Genomic DNA, 18,601 nt, shown 5'->3' on the forward strand with positions numbered 1-18,601 from the left:
CCGTGAGGCACAGGCCCTGCTGTTCCAGGCTGGGCTCAGGGCTTGGCCTTTCTGCTTCCCCCAACCAGCCCAGGCCTTGCTCAGCACTGCAGTTCCCTGCTCAGAGCCTTGGGCTCCCTGCAATCCTGGCCTCAAGGATCTGCTCTCAGCAGTCCCTGGGCAGCCTTTGGCACTCCCTGCCCTCAGTGGGGCCCAGCCGTGCTCCAAGGCACTTGGAGTTTTGCTGCTGACTCCTTGAGCAGCTTCTTCATCCTTCTCTCAGTGCCTGGGGGTCATGGACTCAGCCACAAACCCACCATGGGGATCATGAAAATACAGAATGCCCTCAGGGGGTCTTTGTCTCCTTTCCATTGTCTTTGAGTCTCCAGGGCTTGTGCAGTGATTGGAGTCAGTTTGGAGTTCTGTTCAGGAGGATGATTTCAAAGTGCACCTCATGATTTTTAGTTTTTTAATCATGAGTACTGTTTTTTATTTTTCAGTTCATTGAAGAGCTGATAGACGTATTCCCCAAGTGATCTTGATGCTGAATGTCTCCTTAGGAGGTCTGGGCACAGAGAAGAATGACACCCTTGCAAGCTGACTCTGTTTGGACAACCTGCTCCTCATCCCCAGCCTCACCATGTCTGACATCATCCACCTGCAACTAACATCCAAAAATATAAAAAAAATTAATGGAATTTATTCTTTATTTTTAATATTTTTTCAATTAAATGTACTTATTGTATTTATTTCTTATTTGTAATAATAGTTGTTTCATTTTTATTACCTAATTTTATATTTATATCAAAAATCTATGCGTGTTTAGCAACCAATAAAATTAATGGTAACTGGTTCTAAGTATCACAATTCCCTTCATTCACTAATTCACGTCTATTAGTTATTAATTTTTACCCTCTTTCTGCTACTTCACCCTATGTTTAGTCATTTTGTAATCTTTTAATCATGTTTTTCTCACGCATGGTTCAAGGGGGCACTTGGGCTTACTCAGAGATAATTTTGGGGCACATTTGGGGCAGTTTTGGGTCTGGGGAGGGAATTCAGAGAGAACTTGAGCATCGGGAGAACACTTGGGGGAGCCGGGTGGGAAATGGGGGGTGGGGGAAGGCACTCAGGGATGCTGAGGGACAATTCGGGGTCCAGGGGACCCCTTGGGGATGCAGGGGGGCCCTTGGAGGTCAGGGAGGGGAATTTGGGGCCCTTGGGGGTCCGGGCGGGCCCTTGGGGGGCTCTAACGGGGCTCTCTGGGCGCGGGGGTGAAGGCGGAGCGCTAATGGCGCCCTGCAGAGCGCGGGGTGTGACGGGAAATGAAGTCTCGGCTGCATTCAAACGCCACGAGCGCCGCGGAGCATGATGGGAGCTGTAGTCCCGGAAGTAGCTCCACTGCAGCACTTGGGGGTCCGGGGAGCCAGTTGTGGGTGCTGGCGGCCACTTCGGGCCTCAGGGGACACCTGCGAGGAACCTATGGTGCCAGGAAGCCCTTGGGGGACACCTGGAGAGTCGTTATGGGTCCCTTTGGGGCACGGAACATGACGGGACTTGTACGGCCGGAATGGGTTATGTCGGGGCTCTGGGGTCGCAGGGCATATTGAAGATGGTGGTCCGGCTACAAAGACGCTCTACGGTGCGCAGAGCATCACGGGAGATGAAGTCTCGGCTGCAATGGCGCTCAGTGGATGCCGCGGTGCATGATGTGAGCTGTAGTCCCGAAAGGACCCATTGCTCGCTGTCATCCTCCCCAGCCCATTCCATCATTCCAGAGGCTGGTCCATCACAGGGGATGTCCTAAATCCACTCGGTGCCTGCTTCTTCCCCAGGTGTCTGTAAGGTTGCTTTGGCAATGAGTACCACACTCTGATTAAATTCTTTCATGGGGCACCTGTGCCCATAGCACCCATTTCCAAGCTCAGGACAGTGTCCCAGGCAGTGACATGGGACACAGGGTCTGTCTGCAGTCATCCAGGGGTTGTTCTCGCCACCACAGGCACACAGCACTTGTCGTGGTGGGTTTGGGGTATAGTCAGTCTGCCAGGACTCCCCACACTTATATTCCAGCCCTCAGGAGCAAAACCCTCCCCAAAAAGGTTTTTTATTTGGGAGGTCAAAAACTCTTTATTTGATATTTCGGAGCCCAAATCCTCCCTAAATGAGTGTTTCTTAGCTCCCTAAACTGGTATTTCAGACACCAAAATATCCTTAAATTGATGTTTCTCAGCCCAAAATCTCTCTAAATTGCTGCTTCTGAGCTAAAAATAGCCCTAAATTGCTTTCGTTGACACTCGGAGCTCCCTAAATATTTTTTTTTCCCCGAGCCAAAAGCCTCCCAAAATCAGTGTTCTGGAGCCCCAAGGCCCCCCAGAATTGCTCATTCTCGGCCCCAAAGCTCCTGAGCTCACCATTCTGGCCCCGAAGCTCCTGACACAGGGGTTTCTAAGCCATGAAGTTCCCAGATCAGTGTTCCAGAGCCCTGACGCCCCTCACTCACGCCCTGTGCCTGGTGTGCCATCAGCCCGTGGGGTTGATCCCAGCCAGGGAGGCTCCGGGAGCGATGGGCGGGGAGCGCTGGCTGTGCCCATTTCCCACCCCCAGCCAAGGAACCGCTCCCTGACCGGAGCGGGGAAACCTCATTTAGGGGAAATCGGTGTAAAACTGGGAAAGGAGCTGCGGGGAGAGAGGGAGGAGCCCGTGGGGGCGGGAACGGGTCGGGCACAGTGAGCTAGTGAGCTGTATATATCCCTGTATATATTCCTTTTTTAAGCAGTGCTCCCAGCGCGGAGCGGCTCCTTCCCAGACCTGCCCCAGGCAAGCGCCTGCCTCTTGCTCCCGTGTTTCCTCAGGGCTTGCTCCTTCTGCTCCCGAAATTGATGTTTCTCAGCCCAAAAGTTCCATAAATCGCTGTTTTGGAGCTCCAAAGCTCCCTAAGTAGGGACTACAGAGCCCAAAATCGGCTTAAATTGGTTGTTTTGGAGCCCAAAAGCTCTCTAAATTGTTGGTTTTGCTCTGAAAACATCCCCAAATCACCCTCCCTGATTCCCAAAGCTCCCAACATGATTTTTTCTCAGCCTTGAACTCCCCAAATCAGGGTTTCATAGGCCTGTGTGTCCCTAAATTGGTGTTTAAGAGCCCCAGTGCTCCCTAAATCAGCATTTCTGAACCCAAATGCTGTTTCAGGTCCCAAAAACGTTGCCAGGTGGGTGAGCCCCAATGCTCCTGGGACTCCTGTATTCTCAGCTGTGAACGTCCCCAAATACCAATTTTTGAGGCCAAAAGTGCCCTGAAATGATATTACTGAGCCCCAAAGTATCCTCAATTGCTGCTTTTGAGCCCCAAGTGTCTGGAGACTGAATTTCTGAGCCCTGAAGTTCATTAAATTGGTGTTCCTGAGCCCTCAAGCTCCCCAAGTTGCTTTTCCTGACCCGCAGAGCTTCCTGAGTTCCCTTCATCCTGAGCTCCAGGTGAAAAGGCAGCGCTTGGGAGAGGGAGCACACGGGCCAGCAGCCAAACAAGGCAGCAGCACCCGGGGCTGTGTGAGCAGGAGCCCAGCCAGGGGAAGGGCTGATCCCTGCCCAGCACATTGACACCACACCTGCCCAGCCGCAGGGGGCTGTGGCACTCAGGAACCACTGCCCTGGAGGTCCCTGGGGTGGCAATCCTCCTCCAGCTGTCCTTCAGTCCCGGTGGAATTTCCTAAAGAATATCAGTGTCTGCAACAACAGAAGCGTGACCCTGCCCAAACAGAACTGTCTGCAGCAGAGCAATCAGCAATCTGCAGCCGCCCCTCTGGGCAAGGCCAGTGCAATCACTGTTGGCCATGCACAGCAGTGACACCCCCTCCTCACAAGGCCTTTCGGGCAGTGACCGTCCCTGGGCTGGGCACTGCTGAGGGCCCTCAAGTGCTGAGATCACTTCTGCCAGAGGGGATTGAGTGGGAAAAGCTCCCTGGACCATCCTCGGGCCTTCACTGAGTTTTGCTGAGGCCTGAAGGAGCCCTGCTGCCCTCCAGGGCCCCCACGGCTTTCAGTGTCTTTGTCTCATCAAGGCCTAGCAGTGCAGCAGAGGGTGGGGGACCAGTCAGGAAGGGTTGGAGGGAGACCACAAAGTTAATATTTCATAGAATTCCCATTCAAAGTCGATTGTCCCTTCCTGCCCTCAGTCTACAGACACTAATCCAGTTCCTAATTCATTCCTACATAGAGAAAAAATTGTCAATTCAGGCCTTATTTATTTATTTAATGTTATTTTTGATCAATAGCAAAAATTGTTGCTATGACTCTTGCTACACATTAAATGGGAGAAAAGTAAAAAGTAAGTACCATGTTGATTAGGCCCAGCCTGGATGCCATGAATACATTATGGCCTAATGTTTGTTTCTTTGATCTTGGGTGATCAGGAAAAATTTTTAGTCTGAATATGTAAAAAATAATTATTTCATGGAGTGAGTAGAACTTAAAAATATAAAATATAAATATTAAAACAATAGCTCACCTTAGCACCCCAGACAAAGCATAATGAGATTTCACCACCACTCATACAATGCTCCTGGATTTAACTCACATGCTGCTATTAATGTTGTATTAGACTCAATGCATAACTCAAAATGTCTAATTTTTTGGGCCTCTGTTGGTGGACCAGACTCTGTTGGTCTCTGGGCAAGAGACATCACTGACAATGCAGAAGAGAGAGTTTTTTGTGAGTTTTTTTGTTTTCTTTTGGCTTGGTTTCTTTCTTTTTGTTGGTTTTGTTTGTTTACCTTTCTCCTCTCTCCCTGCAGTGCCTCATTTTCTTTTCCTTTATCCTCTCCTCTTCTGTCTTTCCTCCTTCATTTTCTTTTTCCACCTCAAAGCTTCCACTTTGGCTCAGGATTGCAGCTCTAGCCCTGCTGAAAATAATTCTCCTGTCTAAAGCAGTTGTCAGGGCTCCTTCCAAATATGAGAGACAGAGAGGACAATGTGTCTCTGTCTGTGAGAAGTGGGGTGACCCATCCCTGGAAGCACAACCATCTTTCCATGAGCGGTGATCTGAGCTAATGTCTGTGCTCATCAGTGATCAGTGGCAGAGGCACATCCAGGACAGCTCCACGTGCACATCATCTACTCATTGTTACTGTTTGAGAAGCCATCACGCTATTGCTCTGCTTTCAGGAGAAAACCCCTCAAACTCTGAGCATTTTTTGCCATGTATATGCTTTCCCTCCTTTCAGACCAGAGCAAAACAGCAAAATGTAGTGGAAGGAGATGGAGCAGGGTTCATTTCTGGGAAATCACCCCTGGCATTTCCTGTCTGATACCTTCAGTTAGACCCGTGGGATAGCCATGGGCCCTGGGGCTGTGACTTCTCTTGGGTCCCTGCCGCCATTTCTCTATTTCTAATCCTCCCCTCTTTTCCTCACCTGGGTCTATCCTCTCCTTGAGCACCACGAAAGCTTTCTTACATGCAGCAGCTTTTGGCAAGGGGTCCCTTAATTCAGTCCAGGTCCTCCTTCTCTGGAACATGGCCAAAGAAAACAGAAAGTCCCAAGGAGCAGACAGCCCAGGGAAATGGAGTGCAAGAAAGAGGGAGAGCAGAGCACAGCAGTGAGTTGTGCCCTGAGCAGACCTTTCCTCACTCTTGAGCAGTCCCTGTTTCTGCCTTCACCTCGTCCCTGCTGCTCTGATGGATGTGCTCAGAAGGGACAGGCAGCTTTGTTGGAAGGGTCAGCAGGGCCCTGCTTTCTGCAGCCAGCTGTGCAGAAGTGGATATTTGGGAAACTTCCCAGTCTGACCCTTCCCAAGGCTCTCTGGCCATCACACTCCAGCCACCAGAGGTGTTCAGTGTTGGGAGGAGCCCCTCCACAGCAGTGGCTGCAGTGCCCCAATGGGCCCTGCTGGACTCCCCACACCCAGCCCCTATGTCCTCCCTGGTTCCAGCCCAGGTTTCCCAGAGCAGTCTCAGCTGTCTGATTCCATAAAGCCATTTATTCCCAGTGCAGTGACACAGGAATAGCCTGAGATGTTGCTCCAACAGCCTGAGATGTTCCTCCAAGCCCCTCAGTTTTATCCCCTCAGTCTGGATGCCCAAGGCTCGAGTCTGGCTCTTCCTCCCGGGCCCTCAGCTCCTGCTGGGTCTCTCGGTGTCCCTTCCCCAGCGGTGCCACCACTCTTGGTGCCCTTTGTTGGGCTCTGTTGGCCATTCATGAGCTCCTGTCTCGGGCTCCCACCTGGAGCTCAGCTTGCATCAGGCACTGCAGCTGCCCCAGCCACCTGCACCAGGTGTGTTCACAGGCACGAGAGGGGAGAGTGGGAGTGAGATGATTTCAGTTTTGTCTTTGTTACCCAGCTTGCTGCTCTATTGGGAATTGCTGAGAAAGCAAAGCAATCGACCCCAAGTGGAGTCTGGTTTGCCCATGGTAGCAGCTGGAGAGGGATGTCCCAAGCTTTATGTGAGCTCTTCAGTTGTATTTTTTCCTCCTATCCAGTTGAGGAGGGGGAGTGAGAGAAGTTTGATGGGCATTTGGCAGCCAGCCTGTAAATATTCTCAGTTCAGTCAAAGAATGAACAGAGACAATTTCTCACAAACTGAACCTAACAATCCTAGGAAAAAAAAAAATCAAACCATTATTATCTCTCTTTCTATAACCATTGTTTATAAAAATGGTTTGCTAGAGTGTACTAATCATAATGCATCACTAGTGTGAGAGGTTTTCACCTTAAGACCAATCAGGTCTTAGGTCCACTACTGTTCCTATAGGAACTGTATATTTCTTAATACTGTACACAAATAATAAAGTGTCTTTCATGCGTTCTGCATCATGGAATGAGTGGTAATTACTCTCTGGTCGGGACACTTCCTGCGTCGACTCCAGCCAAGGTCACTTGTCCTTTCACCATAGATTTCTTCATAGCTGGTCAGGATAACCTCCAGGATTTGAGTCTGAAGGAATGGAAAATGGTCCCTTGCCTCTGAGGAAAATATGACTGGGGTTGAACACCAGGTTCTGCACTCTGCAAAAGCAGAAGGTCTTAATTTTTACCAAGGAAGATGAAGTGTGTGTCTGTGAGAATTCTCAGAGCTCCAGGGCAGACAAGATGGGTTAGGGACCAGCTGGGAGTGCAACAGAACATCTTATCAACTGCCTTGTCTTCTCTAGTGCTGAGATGTTGCTCACCACAGAGATTTTGCCCCTCTTTTCCCTTGCATTGCAGAGTGAACCTAGAGAAAATGATACGGGAGACCACAAGCAAGGACTGAGTATCTTGGAAAGAGCTGTATTCCGTTTGGACAGTGATGGAAGGGAAAATCGGTAAATTAAAAAACCCTGAGTAGATCAGAGGTTTGAGTAGTATATTTTGAGGGATCTATGTGTATTTTGAGGGATCTATGTGTCACAAAAAAGCTCTTAAATGCATTTCTAAAACCTAAGGGGAAATATCATAGCGAAGCTTCCTCGTTTTCATTTTTCTTTTTCTTTTCAGGTGAACCTAATGGCCACAAAAAAAGGGAGTTCATGGCGGCATGACCAAGGAGGCCAATTTGAGTCCATAAGTAAGTGTGGACTCATGGCTCCCATTGCTCTTGCCTGTGCCCATCCTTGGGAACCTTGGATGGGATGTGGTATCCCTTAGAGAAGTGAGGCCAATGGAGATCTCAACCCTGAGCACGTTGCCTGCAGAACCCCTTCCAGAGCCCAGCTGAAGGCCTGGCCTTTGGGCTGGGATCAGTTTGGTCAGAGGGGTGACCTCCTTTGACCAGAGACACATCCTACTCTAGCGGGGGATGTTGCTGAGCAGGGCTTTGAGGGTCAGGCTGAAATGAATGTGCCAAGGGACAGTGAAGGGGCCTGGGAGGTTCCTCTCCACTCCTGGTGTGTGGCAGAAGGGTCTCACCCTCTCGTGGGTGGCTGTCCTCTGGTGGGACTGAGGCACCTGTGTGGTGCCCGAGTGCTGTGGCAGCTGAGGCAGCTCCCTGGCCCAGGAGAGCCTCAGTGGGCCCGAGGGTCAGGAACTCCCCAGCACTGCATGGGGCTCCTGGGCCAGCTGTGGGATGTGTTCTGCCCCAGAACCTGCTCAGTGCAGCCCTGGAGTTCCTTGGGGAAAGGTCCTTGTTAAATACCCTGTCTTTGATTTTATTTTCATGTGCATCTGATGTCCAGTGTCTGTGGCTGCTGGCTGTCTGGCTCAGAAAGGTGTAGAAGTGCTATTCAAAGAGCTAAGTAAGTGTGCTGGATCCCATTGCTCTTGTCTGTGGCCATCCTGGGAACCCTTGGAATGGAATGGGATGGGATGTGTTATCCCTGGGAGAAGTGAGGCCAATGGAGGTCTCTCCCCTGAGCACACTGCCTGCAGAACCCCTTCCAGAGCCCAGCAGAAGGCCTGGCCTTTGGGCTGGGATCAGTTTGGTCAGAGGGGTGACCTCCTTTGACCAGGGACATGTTCTACTCTAGCAGAGGTGTTCCTCACAATTAGTAATAATGTCAAAGACAGAGCACATCCCTTCTGGGATTTCCTTTCCTTTCTTTGAGCACTAAAGGAGGAATCTTACCCTGGGCTTAGATACAGGAACAAAAGGCAGAAGCCTTTCTGTGCAGGTGAGTGCCAGTCCTTGCCCACACTACCTGGAAACTGAACCCTGCCAAGCAGGAAGGAGATCCAGAGCTCTGTCCTGCATGAGGGCTCAGTGCAGTCAGATTGAGCAGTCCCACCTGTCCATAAATTCCCATTTCCAAAGGCCTCCAGCCAGTCCTTTGTTACATTGCCCATCCCCATGCAGATGCCCAGGATGCCAGGGTGCAGAGATGTCCCAGCAGGGGGTTTTTCCCAGCACAAGCAGGAGAGGAAACAAAAAACCAACCTGTAGAAGACCTAAGAAGAGACCTGTGGGAACCCAGAACATCCCTCTGGCAGTCCAGGATGGCCAGGACCCATGCCAGGGGGCTCAGAAGCCCTGCCACGGAGCCCAAAACACCAGTGGATTTGATTATGACCCGTAGAGCAAATTACAAACCTTATATGAAGATCAGCAGGCCACAACAGTTTAGGTAGAATTTTAGTGAAGTTGTCACGGGATGGAAAAGTGGATTTTGGGGTTTTTGGTATGGGGGTTCAGGAGGCAAGATGGAGGGAACTGGGTGTGTCCAGCCTTTCTCCTTCTTCTTCTTGGCCTCCATCTTCTGCTGTGATGTTGGCACTTACTGATTGGTTTAGAGTAAAAGCTCACTGTCTAACATAGGTGATAGGTATTGGAAAGTAATTGTAAATATTGTATACATAGTTTTCAGTATAAAGACATAACACCGCCCCGGGGGCAGGCAGAGTGCCTCAGACTGTCCTGCTGAGCTGACCTCGGCAGGGCAGGAGAAAATTTTTTATAGATAAGATAAAATAAACAACCTTGAGACTGAGAAATGAAGAGCCCTGACTCCTTCTTCAAGCGTCAGGCTGGGAAAAGAGACTTTGAACTTTTCTTGGGGTCACTCTGAGCAGCAAGAGACCCTGAGACATTGGCATCCCTGGTGGGCTCCAAGAGGGCACCCAGGCGGGCTCTTGGCAAGCAGCCACGCCACAGCCATCAGCCGCTGAAACCTAGCCCAAGAAGGAAAGAAAACAGGCACTCTCAAGGGAAAAATCCAGAAAGAGTATCTCGACCTCTGCTGATAAGATTCGTTTCAAGCTCGACCCAGAAAGAGGAGGACCAGAAGCATGCCTGGAAACCCTCACCTGCGAGCTGCTGGACGGTGACCAGGGCAAACTCCGGACTGACCTTGCAGATGATTCAGCTTTTGGTAAGAAAGGTCAAAATTGAGAACATGGAGGGGACACGCTCCCAGGAACAACCCAGCATCTTGTTAGCCCTACAGGGCATGGCAGCCACACACCCTGTGAAAATCTCTGAAAAAAGATAAAACGGCCTTGAAGCTTTTATCCCCAGCAAGGGTAATGTTAGAGGCAATTTCGTGGAATTCCGCGGGGGCTGCCAGCTATCAGCAGGCAGCAGTATTCTCTCGAGGATGGGGGAAGTCATCCTGCCATCAGCAGGCGGCAGTTGCCCTTACCGACCATAGAGGGACAAAGGTAATCCCTAGCAAACAGATGCGGGAGGAACTGGCATCATCTCCACAGTGCCCAGGGTCCCATGGGTCCCCAGAACGCCCAGAACTCTCAGGGGGAGGTGGGCGGAGGGGGTCGGGGAACCCGGGGCAGAGCCGCTTCTCGGCGACTGGCGAACCCGTGCCACGGCGGCGCCGGCCGGCAGCAGCCCGGGGGGGCCGCAGAGGCGGCCGTGGGGGCTGCGGAGGCCGGCGGGGGCCCACGGGGGCAGCGGGGCAGTCGCAGTCACAGCAGCGGCGGAGGCGATAGCGCGCACGGCGGTGCCCGGATCGCAGCAGCGGGCGGTCGGCAGCGTGCAGGGCACGGTCGGCGGCTGCGGGGGCAGCGCCGAGCGGGGCCGGGCCGGGCGGAGCGCGGGAGCGGGAGGCGCAGGGCTGGCGGCGCTGGCGGCGGGCGCATGCGCCATGGCGGCGGCGGCGGTTTCACGCAGGGGATGCCAAAGCCGCGCGCGAAGGGCAGAACCCGCGCGACTGCGATGGTGGCGGCACCCGGGGAACGCGCACGGGCCGCGGCAGCCGCGCCGGGCGGGACTGAGGCGGACGGGACGGGACGGCTGCAGCGTCCCTGCGACCGCCACGGAGCGCGGCAGGCGCCCGCTGATGACGCACAAACCCGGCAGCCGGAGCGGGGCGGGTTTTTCCCCAGTGCGCAGACGCGGCACGGACGCGGCCGAGCGGGGACCGGAGCCAGAACGGGACCGGGGCAGCGCCGGTGTCGGTCACGGGCACAGGGGGCGTTCCCCAGACCGCGCCTGCGCCGAGAGAAGCGCCGGGGAGGCGCGCTCGGGGCGGGGGCATCCGCACTCCCGTGAGGGCACCGGCAGAGAGCGGGCGCGGTCTGGGTGCAGAGGGTGCCCGAGGGACCGGCCCTGCTCCGGTCCCACGGCAGCGGGCACGCAGCCGGCCCCGGCAGCCAGCACACAGTTTCAGCCTCCATCAAAATCTCAAGCTGGAGATTTTTCGCGGGTGCAGCGCATGTTGTGTGAGGCACACCGAACTCCTCAACAGCCCGGTCCCACAGAAGTGACGGAAACAGCATTTACCAGATGATCAGGCTTCAGATGCAAAAGCTGGACATGTAAAAAAGCTGTCCAAAATCAGTGTAAAGTGAGAAAGCACACAGACTTTTCCCCAAGATGCAGAAAAAAGGGGAAACCAGTGCAAATCAGTGGTATTTCAAATACAAGGTAGATGGAAATCTTCTATTGTGAAAAATGCCTCTCAGGGAGGGAAACCACCATAGAAAGAAAGAAGTATTAGTAATGATTCAATTACCTGAAATGTCTCTGAAGACAGAGTATTTGAGAAATATCAATCAGATCCTATCTGTGGGGTCACCAGCTGATTCTCCAATGATTCACAGTTTTGCTGGTATGGAGTTTGTAACCTTTGTTATTTTTGGATTTTATAGGTGATACTGATAAATAAGGATTGTTATTAATGCTATATGAATACTTTAGAAAAGTTGTCATAACCCCTTCAAATACTTCCTGTTGATAAGTTGATTATATAATGAGAATTCTCAGAATTTATTATAAGAATTATGATCAAGGTATTGTTGTAATATTTACAGCCAGCTTTCATGTATTTCACTGTCTCTTTGTGTGATCATCTGCAAGACATGTGTCTCTTCAGAATCTTGTCTTTTTGTTTCTTAACTACTCATGTTTTTTGGGTTTCTTTTAAATCCAGATTGCCAGTTTCGTGGTTTTCTTCAGTTATTATTTCTTCAGTTATTATAGAGTACTTCAGCTGAGAATTCAAGAGGTTTGCTGTGTTTGAAGAATTTCTCTCCTGACAGAAGTTTTGGAGGGATTCAATTCTTTAATAGTTTGATTGATCTTTAATCGTAAGGTTTCCTATTCATAATTGCTGTTTTTAAGAGTCTTGTTTTAAAATGTATTAAGTGATGTCCATCAATTAGAGTTTGAACTCTGGCCAAGGTCTAGCTCTACTTGAATGGAATGATTGACAATCAACCCAGATGTTTTCTGCAACAAAAAGTATTCAAGTCGTTTTGGATTGGCAATTTGACCATGTATGATAGCTGAGCCTGTTTTCAAAGGGAGTTTTGAGAAACATGAATCCAGACATGAGTTCTCCAGTTCTCTGTTGTTTTAAGGTTCATCAGCTGTCGCAGACTCTGGGATGACAGTTCAGTGTTGCAGTGATTGATAACTGTATGACTGCAGATGTGTTATTGGTTATGTGTATTATCTGATTGATTTCTAATCATTATCTTACATTTCCCTATGCAATATTGCATAGAGACTGAAACAGAAGAGACCAATGTTTTGTTTTCATATATGTGAAAAGTCAATCATATAATGTGCATTTTTCACAGTGCTGGTAGCACGTAGCTGCAACCCAGCTTTGTCTCCCCTTCCCAGGGAAGTCCTGCTCCATGACCTTTATCTGCCTCCCCAGCAGCTCAGTGGTAGGAAAAGCCACTTGAAGTGGCTGATGGATTCTCCCTCAGTTTTTTGCCAGAGGCTTTGAGCCAGGAGGTTCTCTGGAGGGACGCTGGCTTTGGAAACCTCTCCTGAGCTTGCAGGTGTGGAGTAAAACTCCCTGCTGGGCCAGTGAACAACAAGTTATCCTCTGATCCATCTGGGACCCCCATGGCTTGGGGTCAGCCCTTGCTGGGGAGCTGCTGCTTGGGAGAAATAGCCACTCCCTTTTCATAAGTTTAGAAAGGTTTATTAAACCTTATCAAAAATGCAACAGAAGACTGAATAGAGAAAATGTTATGGCGCCAGGAGCAAAGGATTTTCCCCACCATGTGCTCTCCCACACAATGGAGTTTTTGCCTTTTAACCCTTTAGCCCCTCCCAAAATTCTGTCCATTGACTCCTTCTTCAGTGTCCAGTGGTGGAGTTTACTTCCTCAAATCTTGATTGGAGGTCAAATGTCACTGTAGTGACAAGGTGACCCTCCCACATATCCCAACCCCAGGTGTCCCTTGATAACAACTGAGGGGGTAAAAGAAATTTTTCTTAACTTCTATACATGGTATTTGTCTGTTAATTGTGAGAGTCAATCATTGTGGCATTCACATTCTCTGAATGGAGAGACATAATTCTCTCTCAAGGTTTCTTTTCCTGGAGAAGCACAGGGAAAAGCAAGAAAAAAATTCGTATCTCCATCATGTGGAAAGTGTTAGGAAGATTATTTACCTGAAGTGATTTGTCAGTTGGATTCTGCTGAGGATTTTTTTGTTTCCTTGGCCAATTGGAAAAAGCTTTGTCCTGGCTGTCTGGAGACAGTCACAAGTTTTCTTTAGTATTCTTTAGTATTCTCTAGTATTCTTTGTAGTATAGTATGCTTCTTTAATATAGTGTAGTACAATGTAATATAATTTAGTTTAATAAAGCAACTGTTCAGCCTTGTGAATCAATGGAGTCAGCTGCCAATCATTCCCTGCAATGGGGCATCCTGCTTTTTGATAAATCATCGCATTACTCATCTCTCACACTGCAGCTCCTCCCCAGGTGCTTTGCTCTCCTGCACTCACACTTCTCTCTGCCAATCTGTGGCTTATTAAACAGTCTGCTGGCTTTGTCTCTCCTGTGGGTGCAGGCAGCGTAGATTCCTGCAGACACGGAGAGAGCTGTGGCTGGAAAAGTTAATGGAGGGGAAAGAAACAGGGAAGAAGAAGGGCTCTTGTGAAGATCACACTGCCCTCCTGAGGCTCCTGGGGGAGAAGGCAAAGTTGCACGAAGACCCCATGCTGTTCTCTGATGACATTTTTTTCATTGAGCCAATGGTAAGTGATAGGTGAAAACCTCATTTTCCTCCTCTTCTTCCTCCTTATCCTCCTCCTCCTCATCCTGCTCCCCCTCTTCCTCCTCCCACCCACTCTACCCCCGGCTGCGGTCACTGGGCAGATCCTCAGCTGGCTCGAAGTGCTGGGAGGGAGGACATTGAGTTTCTGGTGCACCTGCAGAGCTCGCCTAAAAATGCCAAATGCTAAAAGCATTTCTGCCCTGGAGGCTCATGGCAGGGTTGGGTGCCTGACAAGGCCAAGCTGTGGTGCCAGGGCTTGAGCTCAAGGGCACTCTGTGCGTGTCCTTGCAGTGTCCACAGGGAGCAGTTCTTACAGGTAGGGGCTCCCCCCACATGTGAGGTTCAGCAGAGGCTGTTGGAGCACTGCCAGGCCACATTCTGACCTGAAGCTTGCAATGGTTTGCTGGGCAAGTGAGGCCAAATTCAGCCTAAGGCTAATCATAGAAATACCAATCCCCTCCTGTAACCACGCCTTGCACTATTTCTCAGTGTCCCTTCCAGTGTCCTCTGTAGCCTGGACACAAGGGTGGAAGGTTGAAATGGGCCTTTGGAGTTGTCCTGCACACAGGGACAGAAAACCTTTTCCTTTTCTGTTTCTGCAAGCAAACCACCACGTCCTCGTATCAACCAGAGTCCTGATTCTGAGTACTGGCATTGTGGAGAGCATTATTAATAATTGGTTAGCTGAGAAAGGCCACACTGATATAATGCCACTGGTTAAGCTGAAGGAGAAAAGTCAGCAGTCAGCAAGCTGAAAGGAAAAGTCAGCAGTGACCTTGCTGCAACATGAGGATAGGGAGTTGAGATTAGTCCTGAATATATCCTAAGAATATGTAGAAAGTATCAAAAGTAGAACCATAGGAATGTAGAAGTAGGCGTAGGTGCTGATATGTAAGCTGACCAATCCTGAGCTCAACTTTTGCAATATGTATGAAGCTCATTATTAACTGTATTTAACCCGCCGTACTGATCAATAAAATTGAGCCTGTGATGATCAAAATGATGTCCTGGTTCCCTTCCGTCGACAAATGGTGGAGAATGCGGGCATAACCGAATCTCTGCCCTTTTTCTCGGATTAAAAGAAAAAGGGATTACGCCACGGTTCGGAAGTTGGGTTTGGGTCCCAGCAGCCGGGACGGTGCCGGAATTTGAAGCACCCTTAAGGTTCACAACTGTGACTTAAGCCAATACGTGTCCGCCGGAGCCTGGAGAGCTGCAACAGCGTGTGCTGATTAATAGGTATGGATAGGCAAGCGGCATATGATTTATTTACCGCCTGTTTAGAGCGGCGTGGGATAAAAGGGATAGATTTAAAAAAGGAGTTACCAGGGTTATTAGCTTATGGCCATGCTAAGGGTATCTTTTCTAATCCTCATACAGTTCATGAGTTATCAGAGTGGAGAAAGTTTGGGGAAATATTGTGGGATACAGTACTAGATGATGATAATTCAGCAAAAAATTCGAGAAGTTATGGCGGGTGGTGTATAACACGTTACTTCAGCAGGTCTCTGAGAGAAAGGCAGCAGAAAGGGCAACAGAAGCTCATAAGAGGAATATAGGGTATGGTCGTGAAGATGATCCCCTGGCACCCTCTGTAACTAAGGTACTTATGCCTAAGAGTCCCCAGCAAAGTGGTGTGGAGGATTTCTCTATAGGCGCAGTGGAACCGTCTGCACCTTTCCTGTCAGAGGGGGAGGGCGAGTCGGATGGTGGGGGGAGGGGCAAGCCAGCTTCGCCTCCACCGCCAGCCTTGCCTCCGCCGCTTCCCCTCAATGAGCCGGCTCCGGTTACAGCTTCGGTGGGGGAGGGGCCCATTTCCCCGCCTGAGGCGGCTCCAGCGGGGGGGCTGGTTCCCCCCCGCAGGCAGGCTCCGCTTGAGCCGGCTCCGGTTTCACTGTCAGCTCCAGCGGGGGAGGGGGGGCTCCTGCTTCCCCCGCGCGAGCCAGCCCCTGCTTCACTGCCCCCCCCGCGCGAAACCTCGGTGTCTGCACCGAAGCGCCAGCAGCATAGCACCCTTAAAGGGCCAGATCCCATCCCAGGGGCACACCGTGATCCATGGGGGGAGATGGCTAAACAGAGGAGGGAAGCTTGGGCTGCTTTGGCGAAAGAAGTAATGCAAATGGGGGATGGTGAGGCGGTGGAAATAGCTTCTAGTCTTGCATGTCCAGTTACATACACACCACCGTATGATGCACAGGGGAACCTTACGCATAATATAGCAGAATATACTCCCTTAGATTGGAAGTTGTTAACTCAGCTACGTTCTACGGTTAGTCAGTTTGGAGTAAAAAGTGAACCTGTTAAGCAAATGTTAGATTATCTTTTTAATACTCAGGTTTTATGTCCTAATGATTTAAGAGGAATAGTTCGGTTGATATTCACTCAGCATCAGCAGTTATTGTTTAATGCCCATTGGCACGCGTTGCTAAATGAATCGGTTGCTGTACAACGAGCCCAGGGAGACCCATTACATGGGGTGACAGTAGAGGAGCTGATGGGCTTAGGGGCATATTTGCGTACAGAGGCACAGATGATATCGGGAGCTGATAAACTTAGAGAGTCTATGAGGTTGGTGCGTGCTGCAATAGATATGGTTAAAGAGCCAGGAGGGCTACCGGCTTATATGGGTATTAAGCAAGGAAGGGAAGAATCATTTGGAAATTTTATAGATAGAGCAGCTACTGCTATAGATCGGGCTGGTGTGGCAGATTACATGAAGGGGGCGCTATTGAAGCAGTGTGTCTTGCAAAATAGCAATCCAGCAACCCAGAGAGTGTTAGCTACTTTAGGGGCAAATTGGACTATTGAGGAAGCATTAGAGCGAATGGCATTAATGCCAACAGCTTCACAGGCATTTATAGCAGAAGCCTTAAAGGAATTAGGATTGGGGTTGCAAAAGCAAGCAGAGTCCACCCAAAATCAGGTGCTAGCTGCTCTTGCTCCTCTCCGAAATGGCTCTCTGGCATTCACTCAAGGGGGCTCGAAGCCATTCCTCAAGTGTTACCGATGCGGCAACGAAGGACATACACGCCGAACGTGCCGAGCAACTGGCGTATGGTGTCAACACTGCCGATCCAGCTCCTACAACACTACGGCTTGTAGGCGCCGGTCGGGAAACCATTTGCAGAGCGCGAATCATGGGGGCCGCGCCCAGACACAAGTTGCCACCGTGACATCGGAGACACCAGCAGCTGCCGTGACATCGCTGCCACCTCCTGTCTGCAACCCGCAACAACCGGGAGCCTCGGCTTGGACTTATCAGCAGCAGTAGACGTCACACTAATGACGAACCGGCCTGAGAGGATACCCACTGGAATAAAGGGTCCTCTTATACTAAATGGACAAACATGTGGAGCATTATTGCTGGGACGTTCCTCTATAACTATGTTGGGATTATTTGTTTTGCCTGGTGTTATCGATGCGGACTTTACCGGGGAAATACAAATTATGGCTTACACCCTTTATCCTCCGATTAAAATTACAAAAGGACAACGCATTGCACAATTGGTACCACTGTCACAAATGACATCGGGAATACAATCATTTACTGGGCAAGCACGGGATGAAAAAGGTTTTGGCTCTACTGGTGTTACACTTTTAACTGTGGATTTACAAAATAGACCAAAACAAAAGGTTGAAATTACCTATGGGCATCAAAGCATAACCCTTTATGGATTATTGGATACAGGAGCAGATACTAGCATCATTTCTCCAGAAGCCTGGCCACAACATTGGCCTCTATTTCCTTCATCAAACATGCTCACAGGAGTAGGAGGATTTACATTGGCAAGCAGGTCGCCGTCTTTGTCTGTGTGCATTGAGAATCAACAAATATCTGCTGTGTTTTCAATTGTTCAACTGCCTCCTACAGTTTCCTGTTTAATTGGAAGGGACATTTTTACACAATTGGGAGTGGTGTTAACTAATCAGCACCCTTTGGGGTAATTGCCATTGCTTGGACTTTCCCCATTCCACTCACCTGGAAAACGGATACACCGGTGATGGTTAAGCAATGGCCATTAAAAGGGGAGAGTCTTATGCATGCTCATGAATTGGTACAGGAACAATATACAAAGGGACACCTGCGACTGTCCACAAGCCCTTGGAATACACCTATTTTTGTAATCAAAAAGAAATCAGGGAAATATCGTTTGATACATGATTTGAGGGCTGTAAATGACCAAATGGAACCAATGGGGGCCTTACAGCCTGGTCTTCCAAATCCAGCTATGATTCCAGAACACTGGCCACTTTTAATTATTGACCTAAAGGATTGTTTTTTCACTATTGGCCTGCATCCTGATGACATGAAGAGATTTGCTTTTACTTTACCAGCAATAAATCGTGGGGAACCAGATAAAAGATTTGAATGGACATCTCTTCCGCAGGGCATGCGCAACTCTCCCACTTTATGTCAGCTTTATGTTGATGCAGCATTACAGCCACTACGTCGTAAATGGCCAGCAACTATAATATATCATTACATGGACGATATTTTGTTTGCACAGCAACAGCCATTCTCCTCTTTACAGATTAACACCATTAAAAATACTCTTGCTGCATATTCACTTGTTATTGCTGCAGAGAAAATTCAGACTACAAAGCCCTGGAAATATTTGGGATGGACTTTGATGGATCAAATAGTGATACCACAAAAATTGGAATTACAACTGGACATTAAAACTCTACATGATGCACAGAAGTTGCTGGGAGACTTACAGTGGCTGAAGCCTATTG

Source organism: Melospiza melodia, chromosome 17 (assembly GCF_035770615.1).
Source record: "Melospiza melodia melodia isolate bMelMel2 chromosome 17, bMelMel2.pri, whole genome shotgun sequence".
NCBI lineage: Eukaryota > Metazoa > Chordata > Aves > Passeriformes > Passerellidae > Melospiza > Melospiza melodia.